Source organism: Myiozetetes cayanensis, unplaced genomic scaffold (assembly GCF_022539395.1).
Source record: "Myiozetetes cayanensis isolate MyiCay16 unplaced genomic scaffold, myiCay2020 scf9, whole genome shotgun sequence".
NCBI lineage: Eukaryota > Metazoa > Chordata > Aves > Passeriformes > Tyrannidae > Myiozetetes > Myiozetetes cayanensis.
The window spans coordinates 14,639,385-14,658,233 of NW_026088185.1; positions in this window are offsets into that span (position 1 = coordinate 14,639,385).

The window sequence follows — 18,849 nt, forward strand, 5'->3', positions numbered from 1 at the left end:
TCAAGGATCTCTTCACTGATCTAGATATTTATGTTCAGGAAAGGGCAAGAAAATACAAAAATAAAATGAAAGAGAAAAGAAAAATTAAAGAAAAAAAACATTGATTTTTCCTTTTAAAAAATACCAAAGAAAAGACTTCCTTAAGGAAATTACTTGTCTTTGATTATAAAGGTACCACTGGAAGAAAAGTGTTGCATTTGCTTTTCAGATAACGCATAGTAAAGGAATAGATTAAAACACAGCATTATATTGCAGTTTATGTCCCTAAATCATGAATGAAAGCATGACTTTAACATCTACCTTGGAGTAGGAATTTTTATTCAAATCTTTTCATCTAATGATGTTATTTTTGTGCACAATATTAAGGGTTTTTATTGCTTTGTTGTGCTGTTTTCTTTTTTTTCCTGGGCATGGACTACTGAACCAGAACTAATTAAGATTTGATTAAACCCCCTTTATCTAAGCTGTATTTGACTCAGAATAGAATCAAATCTAGAACAACTGCTCTGCGAAGAATTCCATAGCCACAGCCGAAGAAAAGTAGAGCCCAGTTTCCTCCAGCCTTATATTGTGCTCCAGTCAAATACTGACTGTGAGGAGGTGTCCACATGGAGATTTAAGTGTACTCTAAATATGCAGAATATATTTCTCTGAACAGCACCCTCACATAAATAATCTAAACAGTATCAGGCCTTGCAATATATATACTTGCAGGCTACACTCGCAGCTCCTATGGCATCTCCCTGCTGGACAGTCACTCTTTTGCTGTCAGTGGGTTTTACACTCTTCCAACTCTCAGCAGAGAAATTACACCAGTCACAACTCTGTCTGCAGCTCTAGAGTATGGGGGTCCCTCATTTTTCGTGATGAGAATTGTCTGAGAAAATTGATAATTTTTTTCTTGTGATTTGTTTCAGCCTCTTACTAGCACTGCCCTTGCCCTGGCTGCATGTGGAAGGCCCTACTGCATTATCAGACCCCATTCAGAGCCTCCTCACAGAGTTTTTATCGCTGTCACCTTTGCAGGGACACCTCACGTGGTTATGCAGAGCCAAGCTCAGATTCAGCAGAGCTGGTCCCCTTTGCACTGCCCACAGTGGGCCAAAAGCAAAACTCCCACGTGGGAATTGGTTCTGCAGAGCATGTGACTGTGTGCCAGCTCTGCCTGGAACCAGGGTCATCTCACTCCTGCTGAGGACCTGAGTCGACACCAAGTTTCCCTTTCATACCACCCCCTCCTCAGAGGTCCTTTCTCCAGTGCTGCACTCATTTTTTCCGATGAAATTATTTGAGGTTAATTCAGGTGGGGAAAAGAGCAAACTTTGAACTAGAATTTCTTAAACATGCAGCTTGTTGTTGGAGCCAGTGAAAATTTTGTAATTAATGAAGTCTATTAATTTAGATACAATTCTATCAAAGACATCAACTTTTTCAGGTGTCTTTTGGAAAAGTTTAAAATGCTGCTGCTCCTACTTGCTCCTGTTGCACTAGAAGCTCCCTATCACAGTAAAGACATATTTTTCACAGTAGAAAGAGGGTATTTTTATTTTCATTCTTCTGCCTTTACTATATCCCCTTCCCCAACTCAGACCGCTCTCTTTCTGACAGAGTGTGCCTGAGAGTCAGCAAATTTCTTTATCTGCAGCTCAGCTCCCCAACAGGTTATTGAACCTGTTTCAGCATTCTTGGTTGTCCATCCACTTCTGCAATGAAACAGACTTTGTGATCCACAGTGGGAATGGTGGACATAAAAATAATAATAGACAAACTGGCATCCAGAAGCTGTCTACACTGCCACAATTATGCTGTTATATGTACTTCTGGACACTGGATAACGTGAATGGGGCATTATTTTTCAGGTTGTTAACAACATTTTATAAAACTTTGACTCCTGTGCAGCGTGGTTTATATTAGTACTGTCAAGAACTAAATTCACACCGTAACTCCTGACTATTTCATAAAATAAAGTTTTCTTTAACAGGTTAAATAGCAAAAATTATGACTGTGGGCAAAGACTTTCATTTAATTAGTATTTATTGATTTGCCTGTGGTCCAGCAAGTGAATCCAGCTATATCTATCATACAAAAATCATATCTGCTTCCTTCTCTCTGCTTCTTTGTTGCAATAGCTTAGATCTTCAATAGAACCACCAATGACCATGTGAACTCAGAGGTACACTCTTGACTGAATTACCTTAACTTTCTTAAGTAGTTTTAAATGCCTAACTTTTTGTTAATTAAGCTCTGGACAGATGCTTTTATTCAGCAGAAGGTTTTAGGATGCTGTCCTGTGCAGCTTCTGGGACAATTAGATGATTATCTCTCATTGCTGGACCATTCTGCTTTACAGCTCATCACCATTATCTCTCGTTAAGAGACTGTCCTGCTCAGAAAACAAGGAAGGATTTCTCATCCTCATTATTTTCCAGAACACTAGTTGCTTGGTAAGAATATTTGTAAATCCAAGTTGTTCATCATGATAGCTAGACAAAAATGTGACCTAAAACTATTGCCACATAAAACAAAAAACAGATTCGGACATAACGGTCACATTTTTCATAAAATGTGAAAAACATGAGCAATTTATAGTTTATAGCTTAGAAAATACCCTTTAGGTCACAGGTATTTACGTACCTAAACTTAGAAGTTACTAAGACTTTAATTCAAACGTGATCTGTCATCTCTTTGCTGCTTTGTTAATCCTAAGAAGTTTAGAGACCATTAAATTATAAAACTCTGCTATTAGATGCAGTAAAATGGGGAAAATAATTTGGCAAGCCACATAGAGAAAGTAACACCAATCTACTGAAAACTCTATACATCTTATCTGAAAAGAGATCAATTATAGGCTAAAAATCTCTTTGGGCTATATTCTCTGTTTTTAAAATAAGTGATGTAATTTGAATGTGCTGCTTTCTGGACTATTAAAAGGCTCAGTAAGCCATGCCTAAATTTTTATTTCACTACTCTGGTTAACAGTTATATTGACAAATATATTGCAGAAACAGGCATGGAAGGCTTTACTCTACATAACACAGCACCCTGGTAGTGTGTGCTTGTAAAAGGAAAACTGAACACATGCAACAGACTCAAAATGAGTAATTCACACCTCCTCTCTTAAGCACTTAATACAGTAAATCAGGAGGCTGTCTGGGTCTGCATGTCACAACACAAATGCCTAGACTGAGCCTGAAGAGGCTAATCTGCACCCTCTAGTGACCCAAACTAGTTGAAACATTGGCAGCTACAAATTACTGAATGACTTGGAACATTTCTCCACTAGTCAAGACCTTTATTGTTCTATTACTGTTTTAGGGAAAATAGTCAAAAATGTCAATAAAACTGAGAAAACTGAACTGCAGCAGGATATGTAGAAGCCTCCACGGACCTCAGGTGTTGACATCCCCCAGCTGGCAGCCAAGCCACGAGCAGCTGTGCAAGGTGTAAAACAGGCCCATAACGTCCAGGCTGTTTGCTCAGTCCTCCCTGCCACCCATCCCCAAACTCAGCAATCCCAGATCACAGTCCAGGGGGGTCTGTGCACTCCAAGCAATCCCTGTATTGCACTTCCCCAGGAGGGTTGTGCTGCTCCCAGCTTCCTGCAGCCATGCAGCAGGGTTGTTGGACAGATTAGCCTGGGGCAGCCTTGAGTGCATGTTCCAAAAATAAAGGCAGTTATAGTAATCTGCTGTGGCAAGCACGTGTGTGTATGATACTCATTTACTGCAAGCCTAGTGATTTAATAGGATTAAATTCTGATCAGCAGAGAGAAGATTGATCACAGTAATGAGAAGATGGGTAGAGCACATCTGGCTCCATGGCAAACTGGTTTGAGGAAGAAAGTGAAACAGTTCAGTGTCCATTATGAAGGAATCATATTGGACCTCGGGCTTCTTTGCTATATTAAGTGAGCAACATTGTAGGAAAATTGGATCTGCTAGCATTCCCCTTTTTAGGTAAGCATCTAATGCTTTGCTGTGATACTTTATTCCTTTTTCAGTACAAGGCATGAAATGAAATGTTCAAAATAATATGGCCAAAAAAGCGGATTTACAAACAGAAGAACTCCCAGCCCAGCAGCCAATGTAGTACCACATAATGCAGTGTTGGGTGAAGATTATCATGCAGCGATTTTCATGGTTAGATTCAAACTGTATGCTGTCAGTAGTCCTGTTTTTAGTAGCAGTGAACCTGACAGGGAAATCATCTGAGAAAGAATAGACTCCCAGTGTTGGCAAACTGCAAGGCAACTCTCCAAAAGGGACAGCTTGTGGCATACAGATGAAGTAAAGGAAACTACAGGGGGTTAGAACTATGGTAAAGTATAGTATAGGTGCTCATTATTTAGATGTAAAGCAAGCAGAGAAAGTTCAAGCAGTGAGCTCCAGGGAATTCCTACAGAGAATAATTAAAAATTTGGAGGAATACTAATGTGCTGAAATAAGAAAAAGGGAAAATTTAAAGATTAGGAGAAAAAAAAAGTAGGTCAAGGGAGTAGAAAAGGCAGTGAAACCTGACGACTGCAAATGTGCTTTCCCACCCTCCTGGCACCCTTGGAGTTGATAAGGAGAGATTGGCAGAAAGCAGGCAGCACAACCAGCATATCCAAGCGCAACCAGCAGACACATTTAATGAAAAACAGTAATTGGAAAATGGCCTCTTCAAAACTACTTTTGCCAGAGGTGTTTTGTTAGGTTTTTGTCCCTGTTTTATTTTGTATTTCTAGAACTTAATTGTTGGAAGGTTTTGCTGGTTTTTTTAATTGGCGGCAGGTTTTGTTTTAATGTGGCCATTCTGTCATCTTTGCACTGCTGCATTTACTTAAGTTTTGATTTGCTGGTTTAAAAGTGTAATAGGACTTTAGTTAAACCCAGAAGTTTATCATACAATGAATGTGCAATTTTTAAACTTAAGGAGAATCTCATCAAGAAATCATTACATGACTTCAGGAAGTGTGGAAAGTCATTTAACTAAAGAAAAATCAAGATTTTTTCAAAAGTTGCAAATTTTTTTTTATGCCATTGTATTTTAATTTTACCACATAGGTCTCTCCAAAGGGTCCATCATTTTTGAGTTCAAGTCATGAAGCAGAAGCAGTAAATAACAACTTCCCTAATGTTCATTATCTGATTAAAGAAATTGAGGCATGTAACAGTGCAGAGGTTAAAAGACAGGGAGGATTAAAGGATGAATGTAGCTAATTAAGGAACCAGCCCTGCAAACAATTACATACATGGTTAACTTTAAGCACTTCAGCATTAATGGGACTACTCACATGCTTAAGTTAAGCACATGTGCTTGTGAACTGGAGCTTGAAGGCCACATCCTGTGAGATGTTGAGAACATGTTACACATTGATGGTAACAGGACTGCCCTGATTCCAGTGGGAGCTGGATACTGTGCACTTTCCAGTACAAGGCTTCAGGATAGGGTAGCACAGGCTAATTGGGAAGACGTTGTTGACAGAGGTTTCACAATCAGGCTTCCTAGGTAAATACTGGACTGCATTTTTTTCGGAAGCATTCTGAATCCAGCCTTCACTGATGAGCATTTATTTTTAATAAGCTTCCCAAGATCAATACCGAAATTAAGAATGTTTTTTATTCTATCAGTTAGCAATATAGGGTAAAAAAGACAAGCTGAAAAGAATCTGTTCCACTGGGGTAGATTGGTACAAGGTATGCTGCCTGCAAAAAGTGGGTTGCAAAAAGGTTCAGTTTTACTTCTCAAGCTCCATTTTATGCAGTAGCATAAAGTGAGCTATCTCATTCACGCATTTGGGCTCATGTCAAGGTCACAGTAACAACTCTATACAGCCAAAACCTCATGCCCAAAGGACGTATAGCAAGCCTATATTTGATCCAGACATCCATTGTTCCCTAGGAGATTGAAGTCAGTACCCCTTGTCTCTCCTGTAGTGATGATCTTTCTTAATTCAGGAAAAACACAGAATCATTGATCCAGTAGGATTTCTTCAGTTTGCCAGTTTAAATTTTAGAAGCACGAATATCTGTGAATTAAACAAGCAGAGGAATCAAATGTAGTTTAGTCACGTCTTCTGACAGTCTTAACTGCCCACACTATCTGGGAAAATATTTCTTACACTATGTTTGGTTTGCTCTTTCCTAGGAAGAAGGAATGACTATGGATATCTTCTCTTGGTTTTGGGGTTTTTTTCCTTCTCCTGGTGTGCCAAAAGGAAATTGTTTGTTTGGCATCGTGCTCTACGTCATTTATGGTCTTTCTGTATCATTTCCAGAGAAAGAAATAGTTTTTGACACTGATTCAGAAATTAGGATTAAACTGTCAGCATTATAACTGCCAACCAGTTGAGCAGACAGTAAAATGATGAAAAGTGAGAAGACAGCCTTGTCTTAGGCTGAGTGTATCTCACTGTCCTATGGTTTCCTCAGCTGGAATCTATTAACATTATTTAATTTTATTTATTTATTTGTTTTTCAATTCAAAGGAGATGACCTTTTTTAAACTAGGCTCTGTAAAAAATTTAGATGTTTTCTCAGCTGTTGTCTTCATCAGTGAGACTCCACTAGCAGTGACAACTGGGAAAATTCAATGGCTAGGAGGGGAAGGCGTGGAGGAGGAATTGATTGATTGAGCTATCAGAGAAAATGTCCTTTGACACTGAAACTCTTTGTTATTGTTGACTGTCTGGGCAGTTTCTGAAGAGACAGTGGGATTTACTGGGTTGTACTGGTTGTTGTTCCCCTTTGTAGTGCAAAGTCTGGAGCAGACCAACTGGGAGATTTTAGATGCCAGCAGCAATATGTGGCTGCTCAGCATTAGATTCCTACTCACTGCAAAGATCTGTCATTTTGCAGAGACATCATTCTCCTCACTTTCAGTAAGTTTTCCATACCCTGGATGAGAAAACAGTCTCAGCCTAAGAACTCCTCCCAGAAGAAGGTGAGATTCTCCTGCCTTCCTCCTCAGCTCTCACATTAGCCAGGTAATGCTGGAAATGATTTCTTTTCCACCTTTTATAAGAAAGAGTCCATTATCAAGTCACAGATTCTCCCCATTGTGTTCATTTGCCCCACTCACACACTCTCAATGCACATCTTGGGGAAAAAAAAGGTTTTCATGAAATATAGAATTCATATATAATATTTTCAGCAGTACCTTTTGTGCAATCATAAGCCTTATGCTGTCACTGTGGATGCCCCTGTTAGTGTAAGGTGACAGTCTGACATACTCCCTTTCTGCAGTCTTCTTGTCATGGTTCTCTTATTCTGCTAACATCATAGCAAGATACTGGGGTTTTGGCAAATTTAGGTACATTTTAAAGACTACTGCCACAACTCTAGTGCCCCTGAAAACAGGAAAGGACAGTTTCCATAGCCTATCCAGAGGGTTGGCAGCCTACCTATCATTCCTGTATTAGTACCTGCACATCCTTCCCGTGCCACTCACGGTGTCCTCTGAAAGCCTCCACCTGTCACGCAGGCTTTGTGCAAGACTCAGCAGGAATATCTCAGAGCTGGTTCCTGTGCACGTGAGAGGTCATTGCTGGTTCCTTCGCCTTTGTTGTTCGCTTCATTTAGACACCTCAGAGTGGGTGCCTCCTAGAAGCTGTGAGCACCAGCACAGTGACGTGAGCCAGGCTCACCTGGCCCAGCCTCTATCAGAGAAACCTGCCAGCTGCAGCTTTGGGCTGCGGAGCATAGAGGAATATTTGGCCTTTGCTCTACCCTGGAGTCACCCCTTAGAATTTCCAATGACAGTATCTTCTAAAGGCCCTAATTCTTCTTAAACCTTGTGTAATTCAACATCAAAGATTATATCCAGCTGTGCTCACTATTGCTTTTTTCCCCTCTTCAGATCCAAATCTGTCGCTGACTGCATTTTCAACTTTTTCAAGTTCCTGTGTCTTTTGAAGTGTCACTATGCCTGTGTTCCCCACAGCCTATTCCCCAACCTGCTTTGCACTGTTATCAAGGACTGAGCGATTCTTTGTCCCAAATCCTCAAAGGAATATTTCAGTTCTTTCTTTATATGTTTCTGAGCGAGTTCTGTCCCTTGGCCTGTGTACTTCTTAATTTACTCTTAACATTCGATGCAGTTTTCTATGGGCACTTAAAATTCACTCTTAACTTTCCTCATTTCAATCAACATTCACACAGGGACACTAATATGTGTCTTGAATTGTCATTTTATTAAAACCTTTTGCTCTTTTACCATTTAAAATGCCATTCTGTATAATATTATTTGCATTTGCATGGTATCTTCCCCCATAAAAGACAGAAGGTTTTATTCTCTCTTAACAGATGAGTAAAATGGAATCAGGGAGATTAGAAAGATGTCTTTGCAGCTCAATACAACTATACAGTCTCCAATTCATGAGCTTAATTGCATTGGAGGAAAATACTGTAAGCACAATAGATTGACATGTAAATCAAAGTGATATAAATCACAGATTTGAATCATGGAAACTTTATTGAATAACTGCTTTTAATCTTGGTTTTCATTTGATTTATCCTTGTTCTAAAAATGCTTGCTCTTAATGGTGTGCATAGTCATTCGAAAGTGGAACTGCACATTGCAGTAAGAACTTTACTCCAGGTGGATACTTCTCACTACATACTGTTCATATATGTGTTCACTTAAGCAGAAAATTTAACATATGTTTGTTCACATTCTATTGTAGAAACCTTAACCTGCATTAGAAAATAGTTCACTACATCTTCAATTTTATTAGACAAGGTATTTTTCAATTTGTATCAAGCTGAATGTACAGTTACAGCACAAAGAGATGTACAAATTGAGATTTAGAAAATAAGTTATTAGTAACCCATTTTTTTCTTAATTATCCAATGGCATCATTTATTAAAACATATATTAGCATTATATTTGTATTAACTATACTTAGTGAATGGGAAGCTTGTTTCTTGTCTCTGTAAGCCACATATTAGGACTCCAAATCTGCAGTAGAGGCATAATGAGATCTTCAAAACTGCACTGACAATCAGATGCCTGCTTCCAAAGAAATCAATGGATACAAGGTGACCTGTAGGTAGTCTTGAAAATTCCCAGAGGCATCTGTTTGCAAATGTTCTCAAAAAGCTGTGCTGGGGACCTTCAGATTTCTGAAATTAGTTGAGTTCATCCTCACTTACTGTGTCTATTCATGGATTCTGAAATAACAAAATAGGCTGTTCTTTTCACCTCAAAATTGATCTCATCACTATGTGTGACTTATTTGGAAAAGAAGCACATATTCTCTCTGCTCTTGCTGAACTGCAGCACAAAGTCATTTGGCCAAAAGGTTTTCTGAAATCTTGAAAATACTTACACCTACAAAAGTAAGCAGAACTCATATCTGTGCTGTTACAAAGATAGGTATAGAAGATATATTTAGTCAGTAACACATTATATATGTTGTTAATAAAAAGGTTGAGATAGAGAAAAATAAATTAATATTTAAATTAATGTTTAGGTGCTAATTTGAAAAGCAACATTTTTAACTCATCCTTAAGTAAGATACTTATTAATTAAACATAGTTTTGTTTAGCAGTAAATTATACGAAGTCCAAGTCTTAACACATGCTTGGTCCACACATAATTTCACATTAAATTTTAAATAGTTTTAAAATTAAATATTTTTTTTATATTTTGCATCACTTCTCTGAAAAAAATATTTTTGTAATCTGTTCTTCTGTTGAGCTAGCAGTGAACTTCAGGAAACTTTTCCCATTTTCTCAGCCTTGAACCCTGGTTGCTATCCACAGTTGTCAAAACCGTCTCAAACTCCCTGATAGCTGCACTCTCACCGTGTGACTCCTCAGACCTTCCCATGCAGGTTGTTCTGCTATTGCTTATCCTTTAAGCAGACTTTTATTAGAAAGCGATGAGCAAGCTTTTCAGAGTCCTAGATCTTTCCCAAACTAACATAATAAGAAGAAACAATCAGGAAAAAAAAAGTAGAGTAATTTTCTGTGGGCTCTGTGTGCACAAAGTGTGTAGCAAGAGATGTGAGAGGAATCAGTAACGACAGCGTGATGGGGGAGAAGGATGGGGGCCAGTCTGGCCACAGGGGGCAGACAGTATCCAGGAGTCAGACCCCTGGGGCCTCTGGGGCTGTTGACCTGTAGGACAGGTGGTCTCAGTTCTGCAAAATCTGTGTGTGCTCAGACTGGCTGTGCCCTGAGCAGGGCATCCCTGGGACAGGCCATGCCATGAGTGGGGCATCTCTGGAGCAGGCTGTGCCCTAACTGGTCATCCCTGGGACAAGCTGTGTCTGGTCTTCCCGCTGTTCTCCGGTATTTGGGCAGGAGCTGTTCAAGGCCTGACTCCTAACAGGCTCCTGGCTAAGCCAGATGGTAGCTCTGCTGCGAGCTCCAGATGGACACAGTGACGCCATCACTAGAACTGTCCGTAGGTGGAAGGTGCTGTACCGTGGACCCCCATGAAGCCCCAGCGAAGGGCTACAGGGGACAGGAAAGTGGGGTGCAGTCACCCTCTGAAAACCCTCTGAACTGAGGGAGTGCTCCCATCAACAGCTGTGTGCCAAAAGCTCCACTTGACCTGCCCTAACACAGAGACCAGGAAACATTCCCTACCAAAGGATGTTTTTTACAGTGTGACAACTGTCATGCTGTGTACAAAGAAAAGTAGACGTTTCAGTTTGACATACTAAGAATTGCTATTTCAATTCTAACTGGTAATTTTAAATAATTTCCATTTTATTCTAAAGAATGACATTTTAAGAGCTTTAAGAAAGAAATGTTTCATAATTTAATCAAAGGAAATGTTTCATCATGTTAATTTTTTTCTTTCTTTCTGCTTTCCTTTTCCTTGCAGCTGGCTGCAAGTGTGAGCGCTCTTTTGTTTTGTTTCAGGTTAATCCAATACAATTTTCATTTTGACAGATCTTCAGGCAAATCACAGTATCTGTTATTTATACTGTTCTGTCTATTAAAGCAGTGATATTCAATGCTCACCACTTTAAGGACAAATTGAGACCCTAATCCTGTAAAGACCTACCTATTTTTATGAGTAGAACTGCTTACTGAGCATAAAGTTAATCACATTAAGCTTGTAAAGCACTAGAGATCCTAGAATGGAAAACATTAGAGATGTGCAAAGTAGTATTTTGACTTTCAAACACTTCTCCCTTTCTCTGCTTTCTCCTTAGAAGGATGAGGGACTGATTCAAATGGAATTAAAAAAAAAATTAGTTAGAATCTCAGTTCTACATATTTTCTTTCATTTTTTGCAGAGAACATATTCTTATTATTAGTTGTATGTCAGTTTAAAATAATGTCTGCCTGATCAATTCAACTTCAAATATTTTATTCCAATCATTTAAAATACCATACAAACAGAGTGGGTTAGTTCAGGAGGTGCTCTGAGTAAGTCTTTTTTTGACAAGTGGAATAATGCCTTATTTGCTCTCCTTTCTCTTCTCTCCTCTTCAGGCCTCAGATCCCAGAGTTTCTGACCAAAACAAAAGACACTGTGCTCTGTGCTAAACCTTCTCTGCCCTCTCTTCTACCCGAAGTGCCTGGGAGGATGCCTCTGCTGTAAATTTCACTCAGTGTTACAGGTGATGCTTTTCACTTTCCTTTTGTGTGTGTGTGGAAAGAAAAAGTCCTACATCAGCCTGAGAATGCTTTACATTCAAACAAGTGAGACAGATTGAGGAATAGTTTTTCACCTCAACCAGAATTTGAAATATGCTTTTCTCAAAATATATTCTAAAAGAGCAAGGGAGATGTTGATTCTGGCATCCCCAATTCTACCTGGACCATACTCCTTCTAATGTCTTTCTTTTACTCTATTTTTCAACCCCTTTTCTGTAATTTGGCTGCACTTCCTCATCAAATAGTTCTCATCACTCAAATAGTGGCAGCCTCAGAGACTAACATGCACAATACTTCACAGATACAAGTTGGAAACAAAAGGTATTGTTCCCACGCTGGTCAAGATAGAAATAGAAGTTAAAAGAAAAAGACTTCCTAGGACTGGGAAGTTTAAGAGCCACTGAAAGCTCTAAGGCAGCCAGGTGTAAATCCATGCCTTTCTGCTGCAAAAACAGCTGGACTTCTGTGTGGATAGTGTCAGGCAGGTTCTGCAGCACCAGCGCGTCACTTGTGCACAGCTGATATTGCAGGGAAGCTGTGACACACCTCAGGACAAAATACAGATTTTATTCTTGGGGTAGGAGTTCAGGTTTAAACGTGCATTGGAGTTGCTGACGATGGTTTGTCATTTAGGGTGCTCCAAAGGTTAGATCGGGCTCTGCCAGTGCAGGTGCTCAGCCAGAGTGGCTCTGAAGGCTTTTCTTCATTGCCTTTGCAGTGATGCCAGACCATCCTGGCTGCCAGAGGCCTTACTACAGTCAAGACATGCTGACAGAGGGAATTTTTTGGCTGGTATAACCGCACCGCATTCCTGACTGACATAAGCGAAGACGGCATTTTTCTGCCGACATAGCTGAGCACACAGAAGAGGTCTGCCAGTGTAGCTAAGAGAACCAGAAGTGTGGGTTAATTTTTAAATCTAAAAAATAATTATCTGTCATGATTGTTCCAGAAATCTTGAAAATATAAGGCCAAAAGGCTCTAGAACTATAAAACAAATTTTAAAATTAAATTTTGTAATTAAAGGTTCTCATTATTTTCAGTAGTGGGGAAGCATACGTCATGATTTATTTTTCCTTTCAACTGGAAACATTATTTGAATCATGAGAGCCCTTCCCTTGTGCCCTGAAACCGTTGCAGCCAGTGGAGTCATATGTTGACACAAGTCTCCATTACTTGGGCAGAATCAGGGTGTAAACAGCATATAATGTCTGCTTAAAGGTTCAAACTTCTTTTTTTTTTTTAATCTTTCTGTTTCTTTTCAGGAAATAAAAGAGTATTGGTACCTCATTTCTCTAAGTACCCTAAGTATTGCTGTATCAGACAAGAAGGATTTTTTTCATTAAAAATTGATGGTATAGAAAATAGTTAGTATGTAATTGACAGAAAAACATATTAAAAAAATCTTATAAATAACATAACATGTCACTAGTGACAATTCTAATAAAAGTTAGCTCAAGCCAGAAGATTAAGGGATTTTTTAACAAGTAAATACAGAAGCAAAGAAGAAATTTAGACATTCAGGTCAGGCTTTCATATAAGTAAATATATTCCTTAATTTATTAATGAAGTTCAGACTCCTGATAAATTGTTTATTAAACAGAGCTTCAGTATCTTTTGTGTCTGTAGCTGAATGTATTTTAAATAGTAGGAAAGTCAATACATGAAAGATTAAAATAGTGTGATTCACTAGTCTGTCACAGCAGGGTGGCCAAGTCTGCTCCCATTAAAGCTGTCATCGCCATGTTACCTGGAATACTTACATTCAGAGACTGAGAAAAATGTATACATGAAATGTCTTAATAATATCAACCAATGAAAATCAAAGTAACCATTAAAAATCTTGCACATCAAGCGTTCTGCTGCAAACGTCCATCTTCTAATTTCGTACACATTTCAAACTTGCCATTCATGAACTTGAAAGAATTTATATCAGTCAGGCTTACAACTGACGCTAATGCAAGACATCTTCAAACAAGTTATGACTGTAATTGTGTTGTGTGCCCACTTGACTTGAATCTGAGAGTTTTTCCACACAGCTTGAACAACACACTAAGTTGCTGATAAGACACTCAGAGGCAATTATATGTTAGAATACATAAAACATCTTTAAGCCCAGCACTGTTTGCTTAGAAAAGTAGCCCTTCTGGTTGAAATTTTGCTGGAGATGTTTTTTTAATTCTGCATATCGTGTTTTGGCAGTAAGAATTTCAACCATGTTAAACGAGAAAGATTGAAATGTCCTTTTTTTTTTTTTTTTATAGAATAGATAATACAAAATGTAAACAGTTACAGGATTGAGGTGTAATTATACACAACTGGCACTGTAAATAGCTCAAGTTCTCCAATGTAGTTCCATAACTTAGTCTTACATCTTCTATAAAGGAATGGCACACATGGAAGACACTTCACAAGGGATGCTTTGTTATGAGAGTAATTCCTTTATGCTACTTTCTTTTATGTAAAGGTGTCTGCGAGGTGTCAGGTGAATACATAGTTATTTAATAGCATTTATCAGTTTACTCCAGCTTGTGAATCTGTGTAAGTGTACATGCTTGTATACAATGTACATATATAATACATGCAGCATTTTAATACCCAGCTAGCTATTCAAATTACTACACTTTACTGGAGTGGAGTACAGTAAATTTTGACATTTAACCACATTATGGTAAGTTTTCCAAGAAAGCAAAAAAAAAAAATTTAAAAAAAGGCTTTTAGCATGTCTGTCTGTCACATGTACTACAAGTGTCCAAAACCATTGACTGAAGTTAAATAATGTGCTATAGCCACAGACGTACTGGGGGAAATACCTAGCCAAAGTTTGGAATAGAAGAACCAGTGTTTTTTGAATTTTTCATAGGCCACTGTACCTCCATATTATCAATCTTTATGAGCACATAAGAGCAGTAAATTAACGAATACGTAATGTGCTTAAGCAATTCACACATATATTTATGGACATGCCGGAGTGTGTGTTTTTGTACTTAGAGCGGCATCTAGTGGGAAATCGGGATTATCGAACATCCCTTCCCTGTTCTTTTAGCTCCAGTAGACTGTTATTTTAAAAAGAAAATACAGAATCACAGAATCTTCTGAATTGGAAGGGACCCCCAGGGATTATCGAATCCAACTCTTAAATGAATGGCCCATGCAGGGATTAAAACCTAGGGCCTTGGTGTTAGTGGCAACATGCTCCAATCAACTGAGCTAATCTCAGGGTCGAATACTGTAGCAGAGATAGCTATTAAGTGACAAACGGAGCTTTCTTCATAATTAAATTTTACACTGTTATCAAACATAAAAAGAAAGCCAGAATATTGGAATGAAATAAAAATTGTGTAAACTTATAAAAACTTATTTTTCACAAACATTAAATAATAACACACCATTAAATAATGCAAACTTGCATGTCTCATAACAAATCTTTACACATAGAGTTTTAAAGTATTTTATTAATATTAAGGTGGTCATACATTGGAAGAATAGTTGCTTTCCAAATCAAAAACAAAGCTTTATTCTTGACTGACTTTTTTAAGTATATGGTGAAATAATATCATCAAGGTTATGATGTAACATACATCAAGGTTATGTAAATAAATGATGTAAATACATCAAGGTTATGGTGTAACAAACCTATTTTTAAGACTTAGAGCTAGAATGCAGTTTTGTGTAAGGAAATCTTCAGAAAAATAATTCAGTGTAAGTCAGAAGATGGCAAAATTCAGTAAACTTGCAATAAAAAGCTTTACAATATACATGTACTACACAAAGAATAGTTATAAGGAGCTTATCTGTCAGTTAGTTTGCTGTCTGTATTCCCTTTTTTCTGTTGAAATTTTTTTAATTATCTCTGATTCTTATCCTACCACGTTTGTTCAAGAAATAGTGGGGCCAAACAGTGGATCCCAGAGGTTGTGGGTTTAGGACAGCAGAAGGTGGCAGGAGATTGATTGTGGTGAACATTGGTCAATTTATGCTCATTTTATATAAGGTATTAATTTTGACTGTGACAGAAAGAAAAGTTAAGAGGGAGAGGGAAGAAGAAGTTGCCTTGCAAAACATCTGAAAAATGCTATGAAGACAACAAAGAAAATCCAGGTTATTCCATTTTATAGTTACTGGGTTACCCATATACCTACTGCTTTTTCATATTGAGTGTTTCCTGTAGGATCATGCCTGGGCATTATTCTCTGACACAGGGACTCATGCAGGTCAGCTTCTTCTAACTCTGCGTTTGTGGTTAAGTGACTTGCTTTAAAACTTCAAAATTAAATGGCTTCCTTAAAGGATTAATGTTCTGTTTATACAGTTACAATACAGCAGAGTATCAGAAACTCAGCTGCTAGTCTGTGTTTCTGCTGCTGATTTCAGCTGTGATACTACATCAGACATCTTGAAGCATAGTTCATTATATCATTAATTTATAAAGGATACAATACTGAATTGCTAAGTAAAAACAGTGTGGGGTGCTACTTGATTATTTCTTATTCAGAAAAAGAAAATTGAAAGATCTTTTTTGAGTAGAACTGGATGAATTTATTCAGGTAAAGGAACCCATCTGAATCACTTTAAAAGTATTAAAACTTTAAAAGGATTAAAATACCTTCTGGAAAAATTAGAATAGCCCAAGGTTTTGTTTTGGTGGATTGGATTTTTATGTGTGTGGGTGGTTTTTTACAAACTTCTTATATTAGCTTCTTTGAAAGAGAATTATCCAAGTGCTACAGAAAGGCAATCTTTGAGGAAGTTCTGACCAGACAGAAATAGGGCAGGGTGAGGGTGTGTGTGTGTGTGTGTGTGTGTGAGATACCTGATCTGGAAATATGTTCTTACAAACTCACATGTTGTTTGCGGACCCACACTCTAGGGAAACATCATTTTGCTTATCTTTACCAAAGATCCTCAGATTTTTTAAGATTGGGGATAGACTTTTTAGTAGCAGGGCCTGTAGCAGGCCAAGGGGAAGGGGTAATGGTTTTAGACTGAAAGAGTCTAGATTTAGATTAGATATAAGGAAGAAATTTTTTATGATGAAGGTGGCAAAACACTGTCAGATAGATTCCCATCCTGGAAATATTCAAGGCTGGGTTGGATGGAGCTCTGAGAAACCTGCTCTAACTGAAAACCCATGGAGGGTGCACTAGAGGACCTGTAAAGGTCCCTTCCAAACCAAACCATTCCATGACTTCATGATTCTGTGATTTGTCACCGTGGGGATGGGAGATGGTTCAGTTGAATTTGAGGCTGGACTGAAAGATCCCAGACTGTCTATACAGCTTGGGACACAAAAATCAATTGCTTCCTCTCTCTGGAGGACCATCTCAAAGGAAAGCTGTCTTACTATAATGAAGAAGAAGAGGTATAGAAAGACTTCAGCAAGGGAAGAGTTAGCAAGAGATACAGAAATACAAAGGAAAAGTCTGATAAATAGAAAATGTCATGAAAATTAATAGATAGACAGTAGGAGAGAAAAAAGGAGACTGTACAATGGGAGAAGACAGGGACTGAGAAAAGTTCAAAGAAAATACTAGCTTAACCTCAGTAACCCTTTCCCACTGGAAGGGCAAAAAATCTCATTTAACATTTCTTAGGTTTCAGAATTCATTGTACTTTGAAAGAATACTTGATAAATTATTTAGACAGTTTCAACTGAGATTGGAAAAATCCCAGCCTGTCAGAAGCTAGGTTAAAAAAGGTTGGTGCTGTATAAATAATTTACTTCTTTGGGGAGGAAAAAAACATACAACTGCTATGTCTGGAGTAGAGAAGTGCTAAACCTGCTGAAGCTCACTATCCATACAGTAAATTTAAGCCAGCACTACAAACTGAGTGCTCTAATTTAAAAACAGAGGCTATGCCAAAGCTAAGTTATCAAAAGAAGGTTAATGTAAAGATTCTACAATTCAGTTCTTTCATATATTCACTCTTTTAACACCATGAGCATAGTCTAGTTAAAGAAAAAAAACAAACAAAAAGCCACAAAAAACAGGCTCTCTTTTCAGTGATTTCTCATAGCAACAGATTTGAATAATGTGAGCTTATCATAGCAGTGTTGGGTTTTTCTTAATTCATTAGTTTTATTTCTATAAAGCAGACACCCTCCAGCTTCACCATAACAATCCACCATTCGTAGCAGATAGTTCCCATTCTGGGTTGGAATTGCCTGACATTTCAAGAGAACCAGATCAAGCGTTTTGTTTGTTTTTACGTGGAGTAATTAATACTCGTGTTTATTACAGTATCTTTTAACACATATCACCATAGTGATTTTTATGTATGTATATATATGTGTTCTATTATAGGTTTTATTTCACTAAGTAGAAGTACAGAATTTGGGGACCTCAACGATCTTCCACTGTGACACACCAGCACTATGTGATACTGTGAGTAATGTCATTTGAGTACTATCAGCTCTACAGTGAGCACAGAAGCTGTCCCCACTGCCAGCATAGCTTTGCTGGCTGTCATGAGACAACGCTCCTTCCCAAAGACACCATTCCAAAGGAAGCTTTTGTCCCCGATTCCTCACTGTTTTCCTACAGAAACTGGGCTGACTCAGCAGCATAGGAAGGAAAAGGCCCTAAATGCCAAAATTACTTCTTACTTCTGGCCACTATAAAAGCCCTACAGTAAATAACAATCAGCCTGTCACTTAACTCTGTGTATGCTCAATGCACTCAGTGTATTGAATTATATCAATAAATGGAAATACTGTTCTGGCTGACATGTATCAGGACCATCTCGGATCTGTGGATAGCAAGAGAAAATAAATACTATAGATCTGGTAGGTGATTGATGGGTTAAAGCTCTGCAGATAGGAGGTTAGCTAGATCACAACACCTCCAAACTATTTGGTGTGTGCCCAAATATAAAACTGGAATCCACTTGTATGCTCCTGCACAGCCCGACTAGCTCACCAGGCACAGGATATTTGCGTCTCAAAGCTGCTGTGCAAAGTCTGTCTGGATACTTGCTGGTAGAATTATTATTAATTCCCTGTGCAAAGAAGATGTATTTAGATTTTCAAAGTATCACCATTCTGTGAGAACATGCCAGGGCAGCACACCCCAAAATTCAGGTGACCTGTGGGGGAGTCTGGGGGAAGCAGAGTCATGACTTTATTAATTCCTGAGAAACTTAACAGCATATGGCCCCCCAGCATGACAACATCTACTGCAGCATGACCATGACCCAATCATGTGTACCCCATAACTAGAAACATAACACTTCCTGTCTATCTTCAGTG